The sequence below is a fragment of the Phodopus roborovskii genome, unplaced genomic scaffold, assembly GCF_943737965.1.
Source record: "Phodopus roborovskii unplaced genomic scaffold, PHOROB, whole genome shotgun sequence".
Classification (NCBI taxonomy): Eukaryota; Metazoa; Chordata; class Mammalia; order Rodentia; family Cricetidae; genus Phodopus; species Phodopus roborovskii.
The window spans coordinates 3729886-3751740 of NW_026126480.1; the positions used below are offsets into that span (position 1 = coordinate 3729886).

General features: G+C 35.7%; 1 protein-coding gene across 6 annotated transcripts in view; it reads left to right on the top strand.

Annotated features, from left to right (window-relative positions):
• Dlg2 (discs large MAGUK scaffold protein 2) overlaps nucleotides 1–21855 on the top strand; it is a 1341778-nt gene that overhangs the window by 419118 nt on the left and 900805 nt on the right. The window lies entirely within an intron of this gene.

Below are 21855 nucleotides of genomic sequence, written 5' to 3' on the forward strand. Positions count from 1 at the left end.
GACTTAATTATTTAGGGATAAATAAATTTTACTGGGTTATAACCAAACTTATAGGATGAAAAAGAGAGAAAAAGTCAAATTTTACAAGAAACATATCAGACAGTCTTTAAGTTGCCATTGAGGGCTAACTTTGGAACTCTTGGCTCAAACCTCTGAGACATTTTACCTAGTTTGACTTGTAAAGAAAAATACAGAAAACCTTACAGCAGGAAGGGAAGAATTATTTCTAAGAATAACCTCAATCTTCTATCTTGATCTACTGTTTCCAGAAACTCTGATTAAGGAGAATGCTATATCATTGTGCTGGGTGTTTGAATGGAGTCAGGAGCTGAGAGCTACAGGGGTCCTTATTAAATGAACATTCCTCTCCTGATTCAAGCAGCTAGTATGCTTAATATTTTCTACCAAGATATGCTTTTACTATGGATCTTGGTCTCAAAATTAGGACAGGTAAACAGGGTTTTACTGGCTACAAAGAATGAAGAGCTGTATACAATGAGGCTTTCATTTCTACGTGCAAATGGACCATTGGTAATTATTTTAATTTTAAAGTGATAGAAAGATATGCATTCTCTGTGTCACCTATTCTACATAAGGTCATACATAGGTTTGGGAGTAAGTAAAGCAGATCTGAGTTTAAATTCATGGTAATAGATCTTTACCTTTTGCAGGATTTTTGCATTGGGAAAATATATTTGTTTAGCTTATGACATAAAGTTTTTCTTTTTAACTCTAGTATTTTTCTTGGATCTTTAAAACTTAATGGGTCATTGAACTCATATAATGTCTTCTGTAATATCATGAAAATTACACTGTTAGTTCAGTTCTTCTGTACATTCCTAATTTAAACTACTTAGAGATCTATTCATAAGAATGTCTCCATAGTGTGTTGTTTACATTAGAAAAAATGTAAACACTACACTTGCTTACCAATAGGGAATTGGTTTAATTGTAGCCTAGTCAGGCACAACAATTATAATCTGGTATCACCAGTAATGATAGATGTGCTTTAATTAATAGAGACAATTCAAGGAAAGTGGGTTATGAAGGAAAACATACTGCATGGTTTAATTCTTAGAAGAAAATATAGGGACTATTAAGATGACCCAGCTGTTTAGAGCACTTTCTGTCCCTCCAAAGGACCCAAGTTCTGTTTTCAACACACAAGTTGGACACGTCTAACTGCCTATAACTTCAGCTACAAGAGAAACAATTCCCTCTTGTCCTTCACAGACACCGCCTGAGAATATGGCATACACATAAAGAGACATGCATATAACTAAAACTATCTGTCTTTTATTCCTACCCTGACACAATCTTCCTAGTCACACGTGCTTTCCTCTCATCCCCTTCTCTTTCTCCTACTTCTCTCTCCATTCACTGCCCCCCTCTTCCCCTGTGCTCTGGGGGACTTGTCCCTTCCCCCTTCTGTGAAGGACTTTATATGAATCTCTTAGAATACATCTTGTATCCTAGTTCCCCTAGTGGTGTGAATTATAGGCTGGTGCAGGGGATGTGTTTCAGTTTCCTATCTGACCTCATCTTCTGTGACTGGTGTATATTACTATTAAAAAGACTGAGCTTCAGGTGTGGCAGTTAAAAGGGAATCTAATGGGGGCTTTCTATGGTCAAGAAGTTAGGTAAACACTTACCAAATCCTTAATAGTTAATGTTTCATTCCAGTATTATGTGGTGAGTTAATTTTAATTTAAAGTTTATTTAAAGTTAAATTTCTCAGAGTATAACTGCTTGTGACCAGTTTTCTTTAAATACCTAATATTTTGTTTAAGTTCTGAACAAATGGGAGAATGAATGTGATTTTTGGATTTACTCCAGAAAAAGGAAAGAGGAGTGTTTAATGTATTTTGTTTTTCTTAATTTATGTAAGTTTGATTTTCTATCTCAATTGTAGTATGAGATAGGAAACTGGTTCCTAATATATTCATTTTTTGGTCTAATTATGAGAGTTGGAATACCTTTTGTGTGTGTGTGATGGGCCCAGAATTTTGGTACTTGAGCATTCTTAACAGAGCACCCTTCACTTGGCTACATCCGTCTCCAATGCCTGGACTGATGATTTTAAAGCCAGTAATATTTGGTTTCACATATCCATAGAATTGGACTTGTTTCATGTTTCTCAGATTGTGTCAATTGTTTTGTGAATTCTCTGCATATTAGGTTTGGAGAATAGATTCAGAAGGAATGAATACTCTTGTCTCAGTGAAATGTCCCTTTCTGCCTTAGAATTAGTTTGCTATTTTGTATCAATAGCTAAATACTGGGGACTTAGGTGTGGGTTTTCAGTAAATGTCCTCTGAAGATCAAATTCATGTCAACACCTGCATGTGTATGCTGTTTGAGTTCTGAATGATTTCTGAGCTGGTGTACTGTTCTTCCCTTTCCCATAGTGACTTGGGCCACTGAGCCTTCATAGTCCTTCATAGCCAGTCACATCTGGGTGCACTCCCTGGTTACACCTTAGCAGGACCCAAGACTAGCAGCCTCATGGGAAGTGCCATCCCACTTCACTTGGGTTGAATCTGGTTCAGTGTCTGTTGACTGTAATCCTCCTTTTGTTTAGTGCTGTTAGCTCTTCATTAGTGATTACAGATGCTGTTTAATCAAGTCTAAAGTGAAGACATCAGCAGGCAGTTCCTGTAGGCCACACTCAGTAAATTTGTTATTTTATACACTGTTTTAGATCTGCAGCATTTTGTAAAGTTACTACTAACATATTTCACTTTTAAAATTTATATTTAGAATTGTATTCTTCATCCTTACTAGGCACATTTTAAGTACTGAGTTCACAATGTGACTGAGAACTGTTTCTTGTGAGCATCTTCACCTTACTCCATTAGGTAATGCAAGTAGTCTGCGAAATTCCGTCCCATGATGTGTTTCCAATGCACTTCTTCATTGAACTCCTTACTTTTAGAATCATAACCAGGGAATCGTTTGGTAATGTGAGGGATAGACAAGCCTCCATCCACAGCTCCCTTCAGGGCCCCAAAGACTTTATTGCCAATTGTGGCTCGTGCAAGACCTGCATCCAAATAGCAAGTGAAGGCACCAGACTGACCATCAATGCTCTCCACGTTGTATTCATCTCCAGGCACCTCCACTTGGCCTTCATATATCTTGTCCCTACCAAATCTATTGAGAAGCCTGTGGGCCTGCAGCAGGCCAGTAAAATAGGCAGCGTAATTTGTCAGGCCAACTTTCACACCATATTTTGGCAGCTCGTGTACATGTGCTGTGCAGACTATCATGTCCCCTTCTATACAGGCATATGCAATCTGGCAGATGATATCTCAGTTAGTTACAGAACTATCATCCTGTATTTGGATGCATTGTACTTATTTTGTCCTGGATATCCAATTGTTTCCGAGCATAGTAGTAGGTTTTACCCTCTCAATGCCTTCTAAATCTCACTTGGTACTTAAAGTGGGCCTTATTCTTAACAACTTTCACGAACCCCATCCAGTGGAACAGACACCCGCAACCGCGGCTACTGTCAATATTGCCATCAAAGTGGAAAAACATAGAATCATAATGTGAAACCTGGTTTAAGTCCACACTATGCTTTTTCGTCTATATTCTGGTGCTTCCGGGCCAGTGTCCCTACCTAAGAGGGCAATATTTATATTCTCCTAATATTACAAATGTTCTAATTTGCCTTTAAGTTCTTCTCACTGAAGGTTTAGAAATTATCATTTGAATAGACTCTCATGTGGCATAAAACAGGCAAACAAAATAGTTTCTTGAATTTACACTCCAGTCTCTAGAGGTTTGCAGTACTTTACTCTGGGTTATTTGAATAGCTTCTTGTCCTATGATGCTATCATTTAGAAGGAAAAGACAAAACAAATTAATTGTTCACTAGAAGGTAAGTCATTGGAAGCTGACATTACTTGATATTAGGCTTTGTTTGATCATTAAAATTTTTATTGAGTGTGTACTATATTCCAGGATGTCTGTATTCCTAAAGTCTGCCTAAAAATGTCTACATTAGTAGTCTATATTATGTAAAAAATTACCCCAGTGCTCATTTATTGTCTATCATGGTTTTGCCATTACCTATCACTTGGATGAGACATAGCAGGGAGGGCAAAGCCATGATTCACCTGTCTGTGGCATCATAGAAAGGTCACAGAATATCTATAGATCCTGTACTTGGTCTGTTGTCTAGAACAGATGTATGTGGTTTCTCCATGTGGCCTGAACATTTCATAACATGGAAATTGACTTCCAAAGGCAGGCATCCCAAAAGAGAAAACTAAGCAGAAATCCTATCATCTTTTTATTTTTTATTTTATTTTATTTTATTTTGCATTCCAACCACAGTTCTACCTTCCAACCCCTCTACCATAACCTCCTCGTGTAAATCCCTAACCCACCTCCCATCCACTTCTCCCACAGAGTAAGGGCTCCCATGGGTGATGGGGAATGTTCTTCTGTATTTATGTTTCTCTTATAGGTTAATGAATAAAACAATGATTGGCAGATTGGCCAGACAGGAAGTGATATAGCTGGGCAGAAACTTGCCACTAGCTAACCACAGAGGTCTGGAGGACTGTACAGACAGCTAAGAAGTGATGTGGCTAAGCAGAAACAGGATATAAGCAGGGACAAACAGGAAATCACTTTCTTCTCTGTAGAAACACTTAGCAGTCACCATGTAGAACATATGACACCAAAGAAGTTAGAGATCCAGGCCCTTCTCTGGTAAGATAAGACCACATGGATATACTTAGATTAACAGGAATTAGTTAATAATTGAGACACAGCTAGCCAATAAAAATCCCTAGTCACCAACCAACATTTCATAATTAATATAAGTCTCTGTGTGTTCATTTAGGGCTAGGTGGTTGTGGAACTGGGTGGGAAATCCCACTACACTTGGGGGGAGGAGTTCAACAAAACCTGGCCAATTAAATTGAGGCAGGACAAAGCCCTTCCCACCCTGCATTAAGTCAAAACAAGTCATCCCTCCATAGGGAATGGGTTCCAACAACCTAGCTCTTGCTCCAGGGATATATTCTGGTCCTATGGTCAGAGGCTCCTCAGATAGACCCAGCTACACAGTTTTCTCCTACATACAGAAGACCTAGTTTGGTCATGACCTGTTCTTGGGTGTTACTTAACATTACTTAGTTGTTTTTGGTGAACAAAGTAATATATTTATAAACTATGAAATTCTGCACACGTGTTACCTCTTATTTTGGAGTGACCAACTTAAAGACTTTCAGTTTTCTAAGAAGTTCCTCAACTCAGCCCTAATGCCTCCTTTATTGAACTTGACTACTAATTCATAAGCAAAAGAGAATGTATATGAGGTCTTCAATAATGTATTATGAGAAGGAGTAAGACAAATGGTATTTACAAATATCAGTAATATCATTGTTGTATTTAATTAGGTAATGTACTTTTACTAGACTTTATAAATCACTATAAAGCTTATTCTTTGGGGGAGGGATGCACCCATAGATTAAGTCACAGATTGAATACAGGAGTGAGGACACATATTGATACTTCCAAAAAAGAGAGGGCTCTCTTACTACAGTGGTAGTATGTGGAATCTCCATACAAAAAGAAATCCATTTGACAGCATCAGAAATGAAAAATATGAGAAAGGTAACAAAGAAAGCAGAGGAAGAATGCAACCACCCCTGAAGTGGAGGCTATATATTACAGAAGTGGATGTCTGTTGGCAGAGGATATAATAAATTTGTTGGTGACCTACTTCTTCTCTCTTTCTGAAATAATACTGAAAATCCACAGCTTAACAATAGTAGATAATATAAACATGTGCTGCTAGATATAAAGCCAAAATTTATCTAACTTTCAGAGAATAATTGTTTTTGAAATACAATTATAGGAGAAGTTTGGTGGAAGAACCAATTTCAAAATACATAACTCCATGTTTCCAAATGCTGTGGAATTGCTTCTCCCCTTCCAATATAAAGTATTTGTGTAAGTCTAACAAAAGAAGTAAAGAACAGAGAAAAGACATTTGCTGCTCAGAAAGTTAGTTTGGCTGTGTTATTTCAAAGACTATATATAAATGGGTATCTAAACTGGATCTTTTAAAATCACCTTTGGTGAAAGTGGCTCTGCAATACTTACAGAGGCATTCCCACTCTCTCTGGTCATTTTAAAATGTCACTTTTGCCAATTCATTTGTGTTTACTATGCACTTCTGTTAGTTACATCAACTTTCTTGCTCAGGGCACACATCTAATCTCTGTTAAGCATGGTAATTAATGAAGGGACAGTCTCGCTTCACTCTTGGATGTTGTACATTTATTCCACAGGATCAGCTGTTTATATCACAAGACAGAAATGCTGTCAGATTCACTTAGACTATTCATAACCTCAAGATAAGGTCACTCTAATGTGATCTTAAAGGACAAGATCACTTCCTAAAAACAAAACAAAAAAGCAATGAAGTCTTTTCCTTTGAGAGGAAGCAGTCCCCTCTTTCAGAACAACTATTAGATTAGGAGTCAGAAAATAAAACGAAAACTTTTCATGCAGTCCAAACCTAGAGTAAACTTTAGAGAAGATATGACAGTTGTTGTTGTATTCTGTTTTGTTTTTTGAAGCAGGGTCTCAATATGTAGCCAGAGTTGGTCTGGAGCTCACAGAGAACTGCCTGTCTCTGCCTCCTGCGTGCTTAGGTTAAAGGTCTGTGCTACCATGTCCAGAAAATGGCAATTTTATGTCTTCCCATTTATGAGTAGGTTTTTTGAATATATCCCTCTAATATTTGCCAGTCTACCCAGTGACATTCTGAAGCATCTCACATGATGGAAAGGTTAAACCTTGAATTGCATTAATGAGGTCTTGTCATATTAATGGGATTTTAGTGATAAATACTTTTTTATTTTATAAATTTTCATTTAAATTAGAAACAATCTTATTTAACATATCAATCCAAGTTTCCTCTCCTTCCCATCCTCCTATATTCACTGGTGTCAAAATCCACTGCTGCTCTCTGAAGGTCCTAGGGATTTGAAGATAATTATTAAACAGAAGAAGAACAAATTTTTATATTTGTATTTAGTATTATTGTAGAGTGTGTATCAGATCTTGATTATCTCCCCCAAATCTTGTCAACACATATTTTTTCTGAGTGCTTTAAAATTGAGCTACTGGCATTTCCTACAATGCAAAGCATAAAGCATGGCCCCATTTCTTACCTTTTCCTGTCCATATTTTAATGTCAAATTTGTCTATATGATTGTTTTTAAATCCTATTCCCTCCATCATTTGCTTTCCTGTCTTTTCTTTAATTTGTGCATGTTCTCTGTTCTTCTGCATTCTAAGTTCTTTTTCCTTTAGCTTAAAGTTATTCATTGGTCCCTTTATTTTCTGTGTCACCGGGTGTGTCCATTGTCATTTGTGCCAATACATCTCTTAAGTATAGGTCACATAGTCTCTCTTCCTTTAATCACCCTCCAATTTTGATATTTTGGAGCATATTCTCATTACAAAGCCTTTTCTAATACTTTTCTCTTTAAATAGCAGTTATTAATTGCCCCATCTTTCTTCCCTATACACTGGAAACTCACAGAAAAGGTTTCCTAGGAAACAAGGATTGAGTTTTCTTTGATTCCTAACATGGTTAACATGGAAAATTTTGTGGAAAATATTGTAAAATAATGAATGCAAGGGTTTTTAAGTAAAAGAATGTGTTACTTAGCCTTGCCTTTTCTCTAAAACCCTCCTTGGTTTCTTCTCACCCATTACATCACTTTGCTGCCTACTCTCCCTACTTCCCTCCACTCTCCCTATTGCACTTATTCACTGCTGGCTGACACACAGGCTTCACGTATTCCATTCCATTGATTTTCATTAGACCATCTTCTCTATATATTTTGTGTGTATTCAAAGAGCCCTACTCTATATGACCAACCAGTAAAACTGCAAAGAAATTTAAATATCAATGTTATTTGTTACATTCTCATGCCTCTTTAAATTCTTATTATCTATTTCTCCTATAATTAGATCAGAAGAACCATTTAAAAACATCATTTTGCTATAGCAAGCTAGCTAAAGTCCTGGATAAATATTTAATGATGGTAATGTTGATTCACTACAATATACAGAATGAGAAAAAAGCAATTTCCTCCTTCATGTAATGTAAATCTCCACTACCAAGATTTATTAGCACTAAAATAGGTTTCATTTAGTATCTTATTTTTTTTGCTTAGGATTTAAAGGTTTAAATGAGTTCCTGGATTTTAACTTTAATCCAAGGCTTTGCAAATAAGCCAGTAGGCTTTGCTGTGCCATCAACCTGATAGTTTAAGAATAGGACTAGATTGTCCTGATCTGAGGTGCAATCCCATGATATGAATGGATTTTCAATAGCATATTCCATAGGATGGCAGGTATGGGTAGCCTTCATTCTTTAAGTGTGTCCTTCCATGAATCCCATTCTTCCTGGAAATCCTTGTCAGATTCACCTTCTTTAACTTATTCATTATTATCTCATTCTTGAAAACTAAAGGTTTCCAATGTTAGGTCTCAAAGGAAAACTAATGCTGTAGTATAATAATTACTTCAGGGATAAACTCATTAGACACTGATGAAGTATTCAATGAGTTGTCACTTCTTATCTTGTAATGCACTAAATACTGGGGAAGACTGGCTTGATCCTTGCCGGTGGGTTTAGGAAGACTTACAAAGGAAAGATATTTTAATTCATGCTTGACTTTCATTTCCTAATAGTATTCTATATTTGTGAGTGAGTCTCTCTCTTATTCACCAGTGAAAGGAAATAGTTACAGAGGCTAACTGGTACGGATTCAATTTTCAAGCCAGATGAAATGAGAAAAAAAAAAAAAAAAAAATGGAACTCAGTTTAATGTGTGAAATTTGAGTTGTATGTAATTTACAAATATTTTAGCACCTGCAGGAGATTTTTTTTAAAACATAAGTACATCTTGGGAACATCATTAAAAAAATAACTAAACTACTAAAGCATATCTTGATTTAATCCCTGGGTAAGGTTTCAGTTTATTGGAAGATGTGAAAGAACCCCCATCTTTACCTTCAATAACAGTTTCTGGCTGCAAGGAGAATTAAAAACCATGATATATAAATCTGGTAATTGTTGTCTTCAACTGATGTGTTAGCAGAGGCCCTGGATTTGGATGTGGGAATTTGGTGTGTGGAGATTTGTACAAGGAAAATTGTTATTGTTATTTTTCACTTGACTAAGTTCAAATGGAAGAACCAAAACAGACAGTGGGAAATAAGGCTGCTTCTCTTCCTTTGGGAAATTCAGAACTAGCCAACAAGATCCAATTAACACATATAGAAGGCAAGGGACCATTTTATGGTAATTTAACCTACTTATTCACATGTGCACTAAACCCAAAGTTGTCTTATCTATTCAATAAGGCATCTCTAATTTCCTCTGCATGTTAATTGGTTTCTGTGTTATAAAGCATGTAGCATACTAAAAGGGTATAAATGAATTTTGCTTAGAATATGCCCACCACTGGGCATTATGCACTTTATTTCTTAATTTACATATACTTAACCCTATGCCAAAACTCCACATGAGGTACTCTATTCACTTATGATTTAAGCAATATATCAGACTCAGTGCAAGGGAATGATATAGTTAACATCAGCATTTCCTGGATTCAATCCTTGTCATCAGTAAACTAAATATATATTCTCTATCTCTTTCCCTATTGATCTGACATTGTGCTAATATATCCTATGACATCTAAGTGAAAAGCTGGGTTAATTTTCATGGAACAATCTAAAAGAGAACTCTAAATGCAGTGAGGTTAGTATATGTGTGCATTAAAGCCACAATGGCATTAACTTGTACAAGGCAATTAACAGTAGTATTTAATACCCAAACCATGTTCAAATTCCACAACTATCACATCAAATTACTTATGACTTGTTTTTCTAAGAAGATTTAATATCTTGTTTCTAGTATATTTTTAACTAAAAGGGTCTCATCAGTCTTTTCTTGGGGCAATGGATGTTTCCCCTCTCTTTTCTCTTAATGATTTAAAACCTTTAGTAAAGTTGAAATGTAGAGACTTAACACTTTTACCCTGTTCAACCATAGCACCAATGTTTTATTGCATCTTCTCTCCATAAGTCAATCAAATTCTGCCATTTCTTTTATGTGGAATCATTGTATAAAGTTTCTACTTATTGTGTTAAGATGCTACTTAATATTTTTTTTTTTTTTACTTTCACTTAACAATTGAGAAGATGAACAATCCATTTCCCTGCTGTTGTGATACACATCTGTAACCCTGGCACTTTGAGGGAAAATGCAGGAACACAGGAGCTTGCAAAGTCGTCCTCGGCAGCATGCTGAGTTGGAAGGTAGCCTGGGCTGCATGAGACCACCAGGCTTATTTTGATTATTTTGTTTTAAGGCACATCTTGTCAGTGTAATCTAGGCTGGCTTGGAACTTAAGGTAGCACAAGCTGACTGTGAACTTCAAATCTTCATTAATGTAAAAATTAGTTATTTGGCAAGTGATTCACATCTGTTAAAAAGTTTTATCCTTCCTTATGGTGCTCAAATATTTACAAAATTTCACTAAGGAGGGATTCCTTTGTTCATAGTGGCTTTCAGGTTCTAGAACTTTCCCTAACCGACATACAGAATCTGTCATTTCTTCAGGAACATTTGATCCTTTTAGCATAAAAAGCAAGATCTAGGTAGCAATTGTGCTTACACTGTTCCAGTGCCATGGATTCTCACACATTTGAGTGTAAAGGTGTAGAGCAGATATAGAGTGTCTCATGCCTTGAGGATGTAGCAGCTAGTCAATTACTATCCAATGTTACATAATGTCTCCTTGGCATTTCCTGATTTTAATCTTCTATCCATAGCTTTTTCCTCTACATTTGTAATTTTAAAGAATTTTAAAATATTTTCTTTCTTAATACCATTTTAAATAGTAAATTCTTGATTTAAATCTATATATAAAATTGTATAAAAGTATATAAGTTATATGTATGTGTATGACATCAAACCAGATATGATAGCATACCCTTGTAATTCTTACACTCCAAGGTTGAAGCAGGAGATCTGAAGTTTGAGCTACATAATGGCTTCCAGGCCAGCCTAAGCTACATAATAAGTTCCAGGCCAGTCTGAGCTGCATAGCAACATCTATCTTAAAAGCAAAAAGAAAAACAAAACAATGCTAATAAACATACAAACGTAGAACTTGAGTAAAATGAAAATACAAGAATTTTCTCCTGTTCCTATAAGATGACCTGTATTTTCAAAAAGTCTTCTTTTAAAAGTTATTTTGTCTTGGTTTAATATCAATTTGAAGTACATACTTAGATTATGTTACTTTACTTGCATATTTTAGATTTTGATTTTGTTTTGTGGATATTATTTTCTTTTTTTCCCCTTAAATGAAATGAGTTCTCAAAGTTGCATGGTAGTCTCAAAGTAGCCAAGGATGACCTAGTGCTTCTGATATCCTGCCTCTACTTTGTTGTGGAATCACAGGTGCTGTGGTTTGAGTGAGAATGGCTTACATGGGTTTGTATCACTGAAGGGTTAGAAGGTGTGGCTTTGTTGGAAGAGGTATGCCACAAGGGCCCATTCCTAGTTACTTTTCTTTCTACCTCCTGGTTGTTGTCTCAGCATGTCCACTCTCAGCTACTGCTCTAGCACCATGCCAACCTGCTGCCATGCTACCTACCTCAATGCTGGTCATGAACTCTAACCATGGGAGTTGTGAATCTACAAACTAATCTTTCTTTCATAAATTGTCTGGGTCATGATGTTTGGTCATGGAAATATAAAAGTGGCTAATAGCACAAGACTGTGCACTTGGCTTATGCATGGCTGGAGATTCGAATCAGAACCTTATGATTGCTAGGCAGCTCTGGCAACTGAGCTGCAAATGAGTGTCTTTTAAGTAGTGACTAAAATATATAGGTGCATTCTTTTAAATATATGATACAAAATTAAGAGCGATGTTAAAGATCTAGCAAAGAATGACAGCTTCCATTTCATTCATCTCTCCTTCAGTCCACAGTAGGTAAAAATCTATATTTTGTACTACTCAGGTGGAGAATGAGAAGAGCTCTTTAAAATAATTACCATTTGAGGGCTGGAGAGACAGTCCAGTGGTTAAGAGCTTATGTAGAACTTTCAGAGCACCCGAGTTCAGTTCTCAACACCATATCAGTGGCTCACAACTGCCTGTAACTGTAGCTCCAGAGTATCCAACACTGTTTTCTGACCTCTGTGGGTACCTGTACACATACATGTGTGCATCCCCCCAGGCACACCTCAATATAAATGAAATAAATTCCTAAAAAATTTGCTAAAATTAATAATTAATAAAAGTTACCATTTGTAACTATTCAGATATATATGAATTAAAATTTATCATTTCAAGAGATGAGTAAATATACAGAAAAGCTGCTCATATGAAGATATATTTTTAAAAAGATCAAATACCCACATATACAATGAAGTGTTTTTGAAAACATAAACCATAGTCCTCCAAAAAGTTTTTCAGTTGGAGTAGTCAATTTGTATTATATTCTGGTTTATTAATTGGTATTACTTTACATAAAAGTAATCATACATAAACTAATACTATGCAGACTGAGTAGGTTGTATCTATGCAAGCAACAATAATTATTGAAAAAAGAGGCCATTTCATCTGGCGAACAGGAAGGGGTATGTAGACAGAGTTTTTATTCCTCCTGGTTTTGCTGCCCTTCAGCCCCAAATAAACACAGAGAGACTTACATTATTTATAAACTGTTTGGCCAGTGGCTCATGCTTCTTATTTAATAGCTCTTTTTAATTATTAACCCATATCTATTAATCTATGTATTTCTACACAGCCTTATCTTACTGGAGGCTCCAGCATGTTACATCTCCAGTGGCTACATGGCAACTCTCTACATGGGCTCTCTCTAAGTACTCTCCTCAGAATTCTCTTCACCTGGTAGCCCCTCCTATACTTCCTGCCTGTCTACTGGCCATTTAGCATTGTATTCATCAACCAATAAGAGAAACATATATACAGAAGGACATATCCTCATCATCTCCTCTATTTTGTCTAAATGAAAAGAAAGGTTTCAACTTTAACATAGTAACATTATATATAATAAAGAAGTTATCTAGCAAGAACTATAGTTAACAATATCTAGTTCATTAACATTTGTCAAAATTTAAATAAAACCATAACCATAGTATCTGTCTTCAACTCCATTGAAGATCTCAGAAGGGTAATATATAAACCCCAATTAAACTATTTCAAATGCCATATTCTGTAGGTCTTTGAAAGTATTTAAAGAATGCCTATCCATTTGAAATATACCTCTGTATATCTAGAAAACCTAAGTTTTGACTATTATAACTGAATATCTATAATTTTTATTTAATTATACATTATATTTTAAAAAGAGCTACACAGTATGTAAACAAGAGTTAAAAATATAGCTATAACAAAATTGACCTTAAATTTATATCATTAAGCCATAATCCATAGCAATGCAAAGTATTCATTTCTATATCATATTCCCTTTTTTCTTTTGAAATAAATTGACTGTGATCATTAACCATTTATAACCAATCTTGTTCAAATAAAAACAAACAATTATAAACACTATTTGGTAATGTGGGCATAGTTGTCTCCAAATTATTTCCTGCTGTTGTGGGTGCTGTCAATCCTAAGAGGACCCTGAGAAAACCAGAACCATGGCCAACTCCTAGCTGTAGTAGTCTGCAAGGCTGCATTGCCTCAGATATCCTGGATGTAGGATCAACTGGGCTATTGCTTCAGGGGTCTTATCTGATCAAACCATATTAGTCTGGGAGGAATCTACAGATTTTCAAGTTCTGTGAAAACAAAAGCAGAATGTGTTTTTCAAAGTCTCATTTCCTTAGACTTAAATTTTGAAGTCAAGTAATTTTTAAAAGATATAATCTTCTTTGAATCCCCCAAGACAGCGCCCCTTACCAGCAGGAAGTAGTTTGGAAAGAACGACGCCCAAATTCCCAAATATTGTGTATAAATGTTTGTTTTCATTTAATTGGACTTTGTTATATAAAATTAAATATATATATGTATATATATTTATATATATATATGTATATATATATATATATTGGTTTAATGCAGAAGCCTTTACAATCAAATGTCTGTTAGCAGCTATTGCTCCTTCCTCAACCATCAAACAATTCAAAGACAACACAGTAACATACAGTATCTAGACTATTTGTATATTTTCCATCTTTATGTGGCTTTTTTATTACTCTATTTCTTTTACTTTTATTTTTAATTTTTGAGACAGGGTTTCTTTGTGTATTTTTGCTTGTCCTGGAACTCACTCTATAAACCAGGCTGGCCTTGAAATCATAGAGATCTGCCTGCCTCTGCCTCCTTAGTGCTGGGATTAAAGGCTTGTGCCACTACCACCCAGCTACTCTAATTCATGTTTTAAACTTAAATCAGAAACAATCTTATTTTACATATCAATCTGACTGCCATCTCCCTCCCATTCTCCCATGCCCTCCCAACCACCCCAATCCCTCCTTTCCACTCCCCAGGGAGAATGAGGCCTTCCATGGGGGAATCATCAAAGTCTGTCACATCATTTGGGGCAGGACCTAGTCCCTCACCCATCTATCTAGGCTGACAGAGTATTCCTCCATGGGGGAATGGGCTCCCAAAGTCCACTCATGCACTAGGAATAAATAATGGTTCCACCTCAAGAGGCCCCATAGACTGTCCAGGCCTCCTGTCATCCATGTTCAGGGGGCCTGATCCAGTCCTATGCTTGTTACCCAGCTGTCTGGCTTAGAGGACTTTATCATTTTTCTTTTCTCTCCCAAGCTTATGTGTATTTTTAAATGCACTCTAAACCATCTAGAAGATTTTCTATTTCCCTCTAAATCTGTCATTACTGAATATCGCTATCTTTTCCTGACCACCAGTCTTTTATCTGCTAAACAACATGGCTAATATTAAAGCAGCGGCTGGCAGGGTTATATTCCTTGGCTTTCTGAGAGTCTATCTTCATTTCTAGTTTCATGCTTTTTGCCACAGCTCTCTCAAGTTTCTAGGTGCATGCCATTACCATAAAGCATGCTACCAACTGCTCTTCTGTTCTTAAACACTATTTACTTATTTAGTAGCAGGGTCTCTTAAAAGAGCCCTGCGGGTTTTTGCTGCTAATGCTGAGTCAGGAAGCCTCTCTTAAAGGAGCCACACTTCAGTTTGTCTCTAGCAGAGTCCACCCAAGAAAATGCTGTTACCAAGAAGCTGTAATTGACTTTTTTCTTTTGTTTTTAAAATTCCTTTTTAAGCTTTTGTCAGGTTTTACATGGAAATCCCTGCCCTGGACATTCTACAGTAAGATAATGCCATGTAGAAATATATATACATTCTCCAGTAAGACAAGGCTATGTAGAAATACATATTTTAATAAGTATGGGTTACTTATTATTAATTAAGAAAGAGCTAGCCAGTAAGACGCCTGATCCATCAGCCAAACAGTTTATAAATCATTAAAGTCTCTGTGTGTTTATTTGGGACTGAAGGGCAGCAGGACCAGGTTGGGCAGAAACTCTGTATAATCTGTTTCTATTTTTCTTTTTTCACATACAATTATTTGATAAATTTAGATAGTTTTTCAATACGTGCTGTGAAGCCATACCCTAATTTTGTTCCCCTTGAAAGGGTGAACCACCAGTTTCAGTGTTATTTATTTAAAATTCAACTTTTTCTTGCTATTTTAGTAAGAACACCTTATCATATATTAATTACATCTTCTAATCTTATCAGACTTGAATCTGAATTGTATCTAGTAATGTGGAGACATCATACTATTTTGCTTACAGTAATAACTTTTCTCTCTCTGTTAAACATTGGGAACATGAACACTTCAGAGATAAATTATTTGTCCAAGGCTTATTTATTGATAAAACGACAAATCCAGAATTTGATCCAAGGATGCACTGTGTTGGCATGATTTAAGTTGACTTGTATGTAGAAGTCTAACTCAAACAAATATATATATATATATATGTATATATATATACATATATATATATATATATATATTGAGATTTTGTGTCAAAAAAAAGACCATAAGTAAGGGGTGGCATTTGGTCATTGGAAGCTATCAAGCTCAAGAGCACAGAATACTTTAGCAACACAAAATGTTCATTTGTTATAAGCCTTCTAGACTCTTTCTTGATATAGGTTATCCTAATTACTGTATTTTTAAGAACTCTTGAAGTGCCTTATCCTTAACAAAGATGAAATCTCACATGCATACTTATTCCCCACTGCCTGTGGGATTCAGTTGAACAGACTGGAGCTATATTGGAAGTTGTAAGTTGAGGGCCTTGTCTATCCTTGTTTCTATGGCTCACATTCTCATGTCCACATAAGGTGAGAATCTCAGTATTGAGTGTGTTCTTTTACAAATATGAAGAAGACCCATTAGTAAATAGATATACAGCAAATAAATGTCACTTGCCTAATGTTGAGCAGTTTAAAACGAAAACAAAAGCCCACTGGCAGAAGCCATCTGTCCCTGGCAACTTTCCCGGTTAAACACTTTTAATTGCTTCTGTGATCTTGGTGGGTTGGCATGCCATGGTTTCCAGGGATTTGGGAGAATTGACCTTTATGAAGTAATCACAGTTCGTTGTACAAAAGAACTTTGAGTTATCAAAGCAGGCAGCATGCCCTGCTGTGGAGCCATGGTAATGAGAATGCATCATATTTGTGATAATTCTCCATTTGGATTGAGTTTTTATTATATTCTATAACCAAAGAACTCACCCTAGAAAATGCTGAAATTTTTTTCAATAAGTCTAAATTTTGAGGTAGTCTATATAAGAGACCTGTTTGTTCATTATGAGAGTCACTCTTGCCACCCTCTATATTTATTTTCTATATTGTATATTGAATTATTTTTGATTTTGTCTAACTTAAAATTAACATTATATATTTATTAAGCAAATACTACAGGGCAGGCTCTATGATAAATACATTTCATCTATTACTTCATGCATTGTTCATATCACTATATGATGTAATTATAAGTTTTGCTCTATAGGTATAAGAAAGCTGAAGGTCTAGGATAATAAAAAATTAGCCTGAGATCAATTGGATAATAAATGACAGAAGCACATAAGACATGTCTGTGTGACACTGAATCCAATCTTTTTAACAATTCTGGAAGAGATGCCTAAGATACAGGGATATCAATTCTCTGTCCTCCATCACATAGCTAGAAAATTACAAAGGCAGACTTGAATTGGGAAACAAAGGCAAAGAAAGTATAAGGAATAGGGACATGAGGGGAAAAAAAAAAACCTGCCACTCTAGAAGCCAGGTGAAGCATCTCTCCATCCGTGGAGCTGGACACCAACACAGGAACGCACACAGCACCTAGGCTATCACATTTGTGAAATTCTAGGAATAATACCAGAAACCCTTTTTATAAGGAAAGGACATGGACTAAACTCCCTATGCAACTCCAGTAGCTTCTGGTTTTACCTTATTGAGTTATAATTTCATACCAGGTATCTCCAGAGCCATCTCACGTGTCCCTTTTATTAAAAAGGAGAAAAAGAGAAAAAAAGAAAGAAAAAAGAAAAGGGAGATTCTTGGCAACCTTTGAGAGATAGCTATGAGAGCCACCAAGAAATATTGAACTCTAATGCTAAGAAAATTAATTGATTTCTCTTCCTCAGATGGGCCCAAATGCATAGTTCTTTACTTCTTAGTTTCCCCTACTGTCCTTTGGGAAGTACATGCAACCTCTTGTGTATTCCCTTCTTTCTTCTGAGTCTCTTTCTTTCTCTTAATCTTCATGATTAAGTCTATATTAAAATATCTCTAATAAAATTACCAATAATGTTTTATCATAAACAAGCTAGTCATGAACTCCCTTTAACAACAAAGGCATGAATTGTAGTTTGGCCTGAGCCAAGCTCTCTAAAAGTCTCTGTTTAATGTCTCTCAAACCTCAAAGCTCCAAAGAAATCATTAAGTGGATTAGAAGTTAAACTTGAGGTTTGATATAGCCAGAGTCATTTTCCTCCTCTAGACTCCTACTTCCTTTATGTCAGATTTTATTCTATGTCCTCTTCACTGTTAAAAGGTTTTTATAGCTGACAAATGTGTATAATTGAGATCAGAATTCTGTATTATTTAGTTACATACTTTAGCTATCAATTCTGGGTGCTCTAAATCCCCACTAGGCTCTTAATAAATGTTTGTTGAATACACAAATTCAATTCCTAATGCAAATTGGCTCATTGCATGGGTAACAGTTGCTGCATATCTCAGATTAAAACAGCACTGAACCTTACAATGTTTAATGAATGTTGCTGTATACATAATGACTAATGTCATTCAGAGAAAATGAATTTCACTTATGTCTGATGTAGAGAGTATGAAAACAAAGTATATTTCATGATCTGTTTCTACCCAAATCTATTAAAGAGGAAACTATTACATGAAGATTAAGTTTGTCATTGTAGGAATGGTGCAAACACCTAGTCAGAAACACAAATGATACATATTTCACTCATACCTTCATTTTTTCATATCAAATTTGTTGTTCACTAAATATATAATAGGCCACAAGAAATTAAGATGAATAGAACATATTCCCTTCTCTCAATGAGCTCATAATTGAGTTAAGAGTCAATCATATAATTAAAGTACAGTTAGCCTAAAGAGGAGATTAGTTCCACTGATGAAGAAATTACAACTCCTGCCATTCCCTCTTTCTTCATCTCTGGAGATAGTAAACTTGGATGTCATTGGTCAATAAGTGGCTTTCTTTTAGCCAGTGTCAGGACTGTGACCTTAGCAAAGGGGATTCAGAAGGGCTCAGCCTGTAGGAAATTTTGCTTGAGATAGCATAGTTTCCTTTTCTCCTCCATACTCTTCAAAAGTCCTGTGTATTTCTGAGGAGAATGGACCATGTTATGACCTGTTCATCCCTGATCCATTTTTATACCCAACAGCTGAGTTTGCAGAGGATGTATCCCCTGAGAAATGTCATAATAAACAAGCCTCTGGCTGAAAAAGAGATCTAGGTAGGTAAAAGAAGAAACAGTGATGCCCTGAGAAGTGAAAGAGCTGTGAGCTGTCTCTGAGCCTCCTTGTGACCTTGACCAAGGTCTAAAGCTCCATGAGACTCACATCTTCCTTCCATACAGCAAGCAACTGGCTCAGAGATTTCTTTGCTGCTCTGTATTCTATCTCTCTAAAGGTGGTTTTGTAGCCAATGAGAACTGTTATGACAACTCTTTCCCACCAGCCTGGTCCCACTCCTGTGTCAGTCTCAAATGAACACAAAGATACTATATTAGTTATATTGTTGGCCAGTAACTAGGGCTTCTTTTTGTATAGCTCTGTCTTAATTATTAGCCTATTTCTATTAATCCATGTATTTCCACGTGGTCTTATCTCACCAGGGAATACTGAACCTGCAACTCCTTTGCCTGCTACATGATGACTGCTCAGCACTTCCTGTTTGTCTTCTCTTATATCCTGATTCTGTCCTGCTACAAACTTTCTGTCTGAGCAATCAGCCAATCAGTGTTTTATTCATTAACCAATAAGAGAAACATATACACAGAAGAACATTCCCATTAGAGAACAAGATTCCATGTGGCAAATACATACTCATATCTATGCATCTGACAGTCGTGATAATTAACCCTCATATTTCTAAAATCTTGTCATTCTCTCCTCATTGAAACATCAGATATTTGATGTTTGCCAGTGACTTCCTAAAGTTAATGTGGGTATAAGGGCCTTCCTTAAGAAAATAAGAGCCTGTTGTTAACTAGACCACCAATAATTTTGACTTGCTGAGGTCTCTAGTTAAATACTGTATTGAATACTGTATTGAATCTCCATTGGTGGTGACAAAGTAATTTCCTTCCAACACAGCAGAAAAAAAGTGATAAGGTTTTCTAATTATTTTATTTCTGTGGTACCAAACTGGCATTCCTCTAAATAGCAGTAAATATTTTGATCAAGGTGTAAAGACATGATTGTGATTTTATAGTCTATACAAAAAGGATGGCCATGTTTTCTTGTTAACATAGTTGCTAGACTAACAGTATTTTGGCAGAAGCTGGGTACTGTGTTTCTGAATATGAGAAGTTTAAACACATATAAACATTTAAAATCATATGAATGGAAAGATGGTTCAGTGGTTAAGAATATGTACTGTTCTTCTGGAAGACCTCATCAGTTCCCAGCACCTGTGTTAGGTGGTTCAAAACCTTCTGTAACTCCAGATCTATGGGAAATCTGGAGCCTCTGTCATGGGAAGCCATCCACCTGCACTCACTTACAACCCCCCCACCATATGTATATTTAACAAAAATCATTTTAACAACCTACCCTTAAGTATATGGATTAATTAATTCTACCTCTTTTATATGATAATTTTTACTATTGTGTATAGGGGGAAACTGTCTCTTGTATTAGTTTCCAAGCAGCTTGCCAGTTTCTTTAATCACTGGTTAGAATGTCTGGCCACCTAGAGCTATTTTGATAAATTAGAGTTTTACTCTTTTTGGTTAGTAAGGCTTTGTTAGAAAAGGCTGGAATTATTAATTGCTCATTATTGAATTACAATAATCATACAGTTAATAAGGCCCTGTGTGTTTATTTAGCATTGCCTGTTCATTTCACAGTCTAGAAAACACACATAGAGAAGAATTCACTTAAACACTGATAGCAATTAGTAGCAGAATTGGGCCAAAGATGTGGCTGTATGTGTCTGTAGTGTCTTTTTCTGTCATCCAAATTGACTTCTCTAGGAAGACAGAAATTCATTTCCTCAATCATTTACCCAGACAATTCCTGAACGGTTGTTATGTGGCAAGGGTTGTATGCTCTACCAGAGATACAGCAAAAAAGGAAATATGGTGCTGACATCCCAGAACCTACAGCTCCATCTATTAGAATAAAACTGTAAGTTGGTACCTTCTTCACCTAAGATAAAGAAGTTCAGGCCAGATTGATTCAACTAAGATGTGTTAACCCCCTTCAATTAACTTTTAACCTTAGGCTCTTAACTTTTTATATTACTTTGAAACTCTCACCTAGTGCTTTCTCTGAACTACATCAAATCTACAAAGTCCTGGCAATATGAATTTCAGTATATTTTTTCAAATCAATTTTCCTAATATTCATGGATTACTACTTATGCAAGACTGACTGGTTAAGCATTTTCCCCATTTCTGGAAATTTGTTTTGGGATTATTTAAAAGCATAATTTTAAATTTCTGAGAAAGACTATTTCATAATATTTTTGCAGTTGGTTTACTCAGAGATATACATACAAAATATATAACTGATAATTAAAAACAATAAACGGGATTTGCATTGCAGGTTCTTAACTACTGCATGTGTGATATTGGTCAGTGTACATAAATTTCAGGGTCCCCAATTTAAGTATAAAATGGCAATGACATATGTTTGAAATCCCATTGGAATGCTAAAAGGAGATATATAGTACACGCACACCACATAATCTAGTCTTGGAAGAATGTACCATCAGTCGTTAAAGGCTATACATTCTGAACTTTGACGTTTAAATGTATAAATTGGTATAATGTTCCTAATATGTGCATTCTTCATAAAAAAAGTATTAGTAATTTTTGCATGGTTATGAATTTGCAGGATTAGAACTGATAGACATTCCCTGGAGTTTTCCTATCAATTATTTGCCTTCAAGACAAATTGATTACAAAATAGTATAAACGCTACTTCTTGAGAAAATGCCCAATGAGTTTCTCATAGATGAGCTCAATTAACAGGGGAT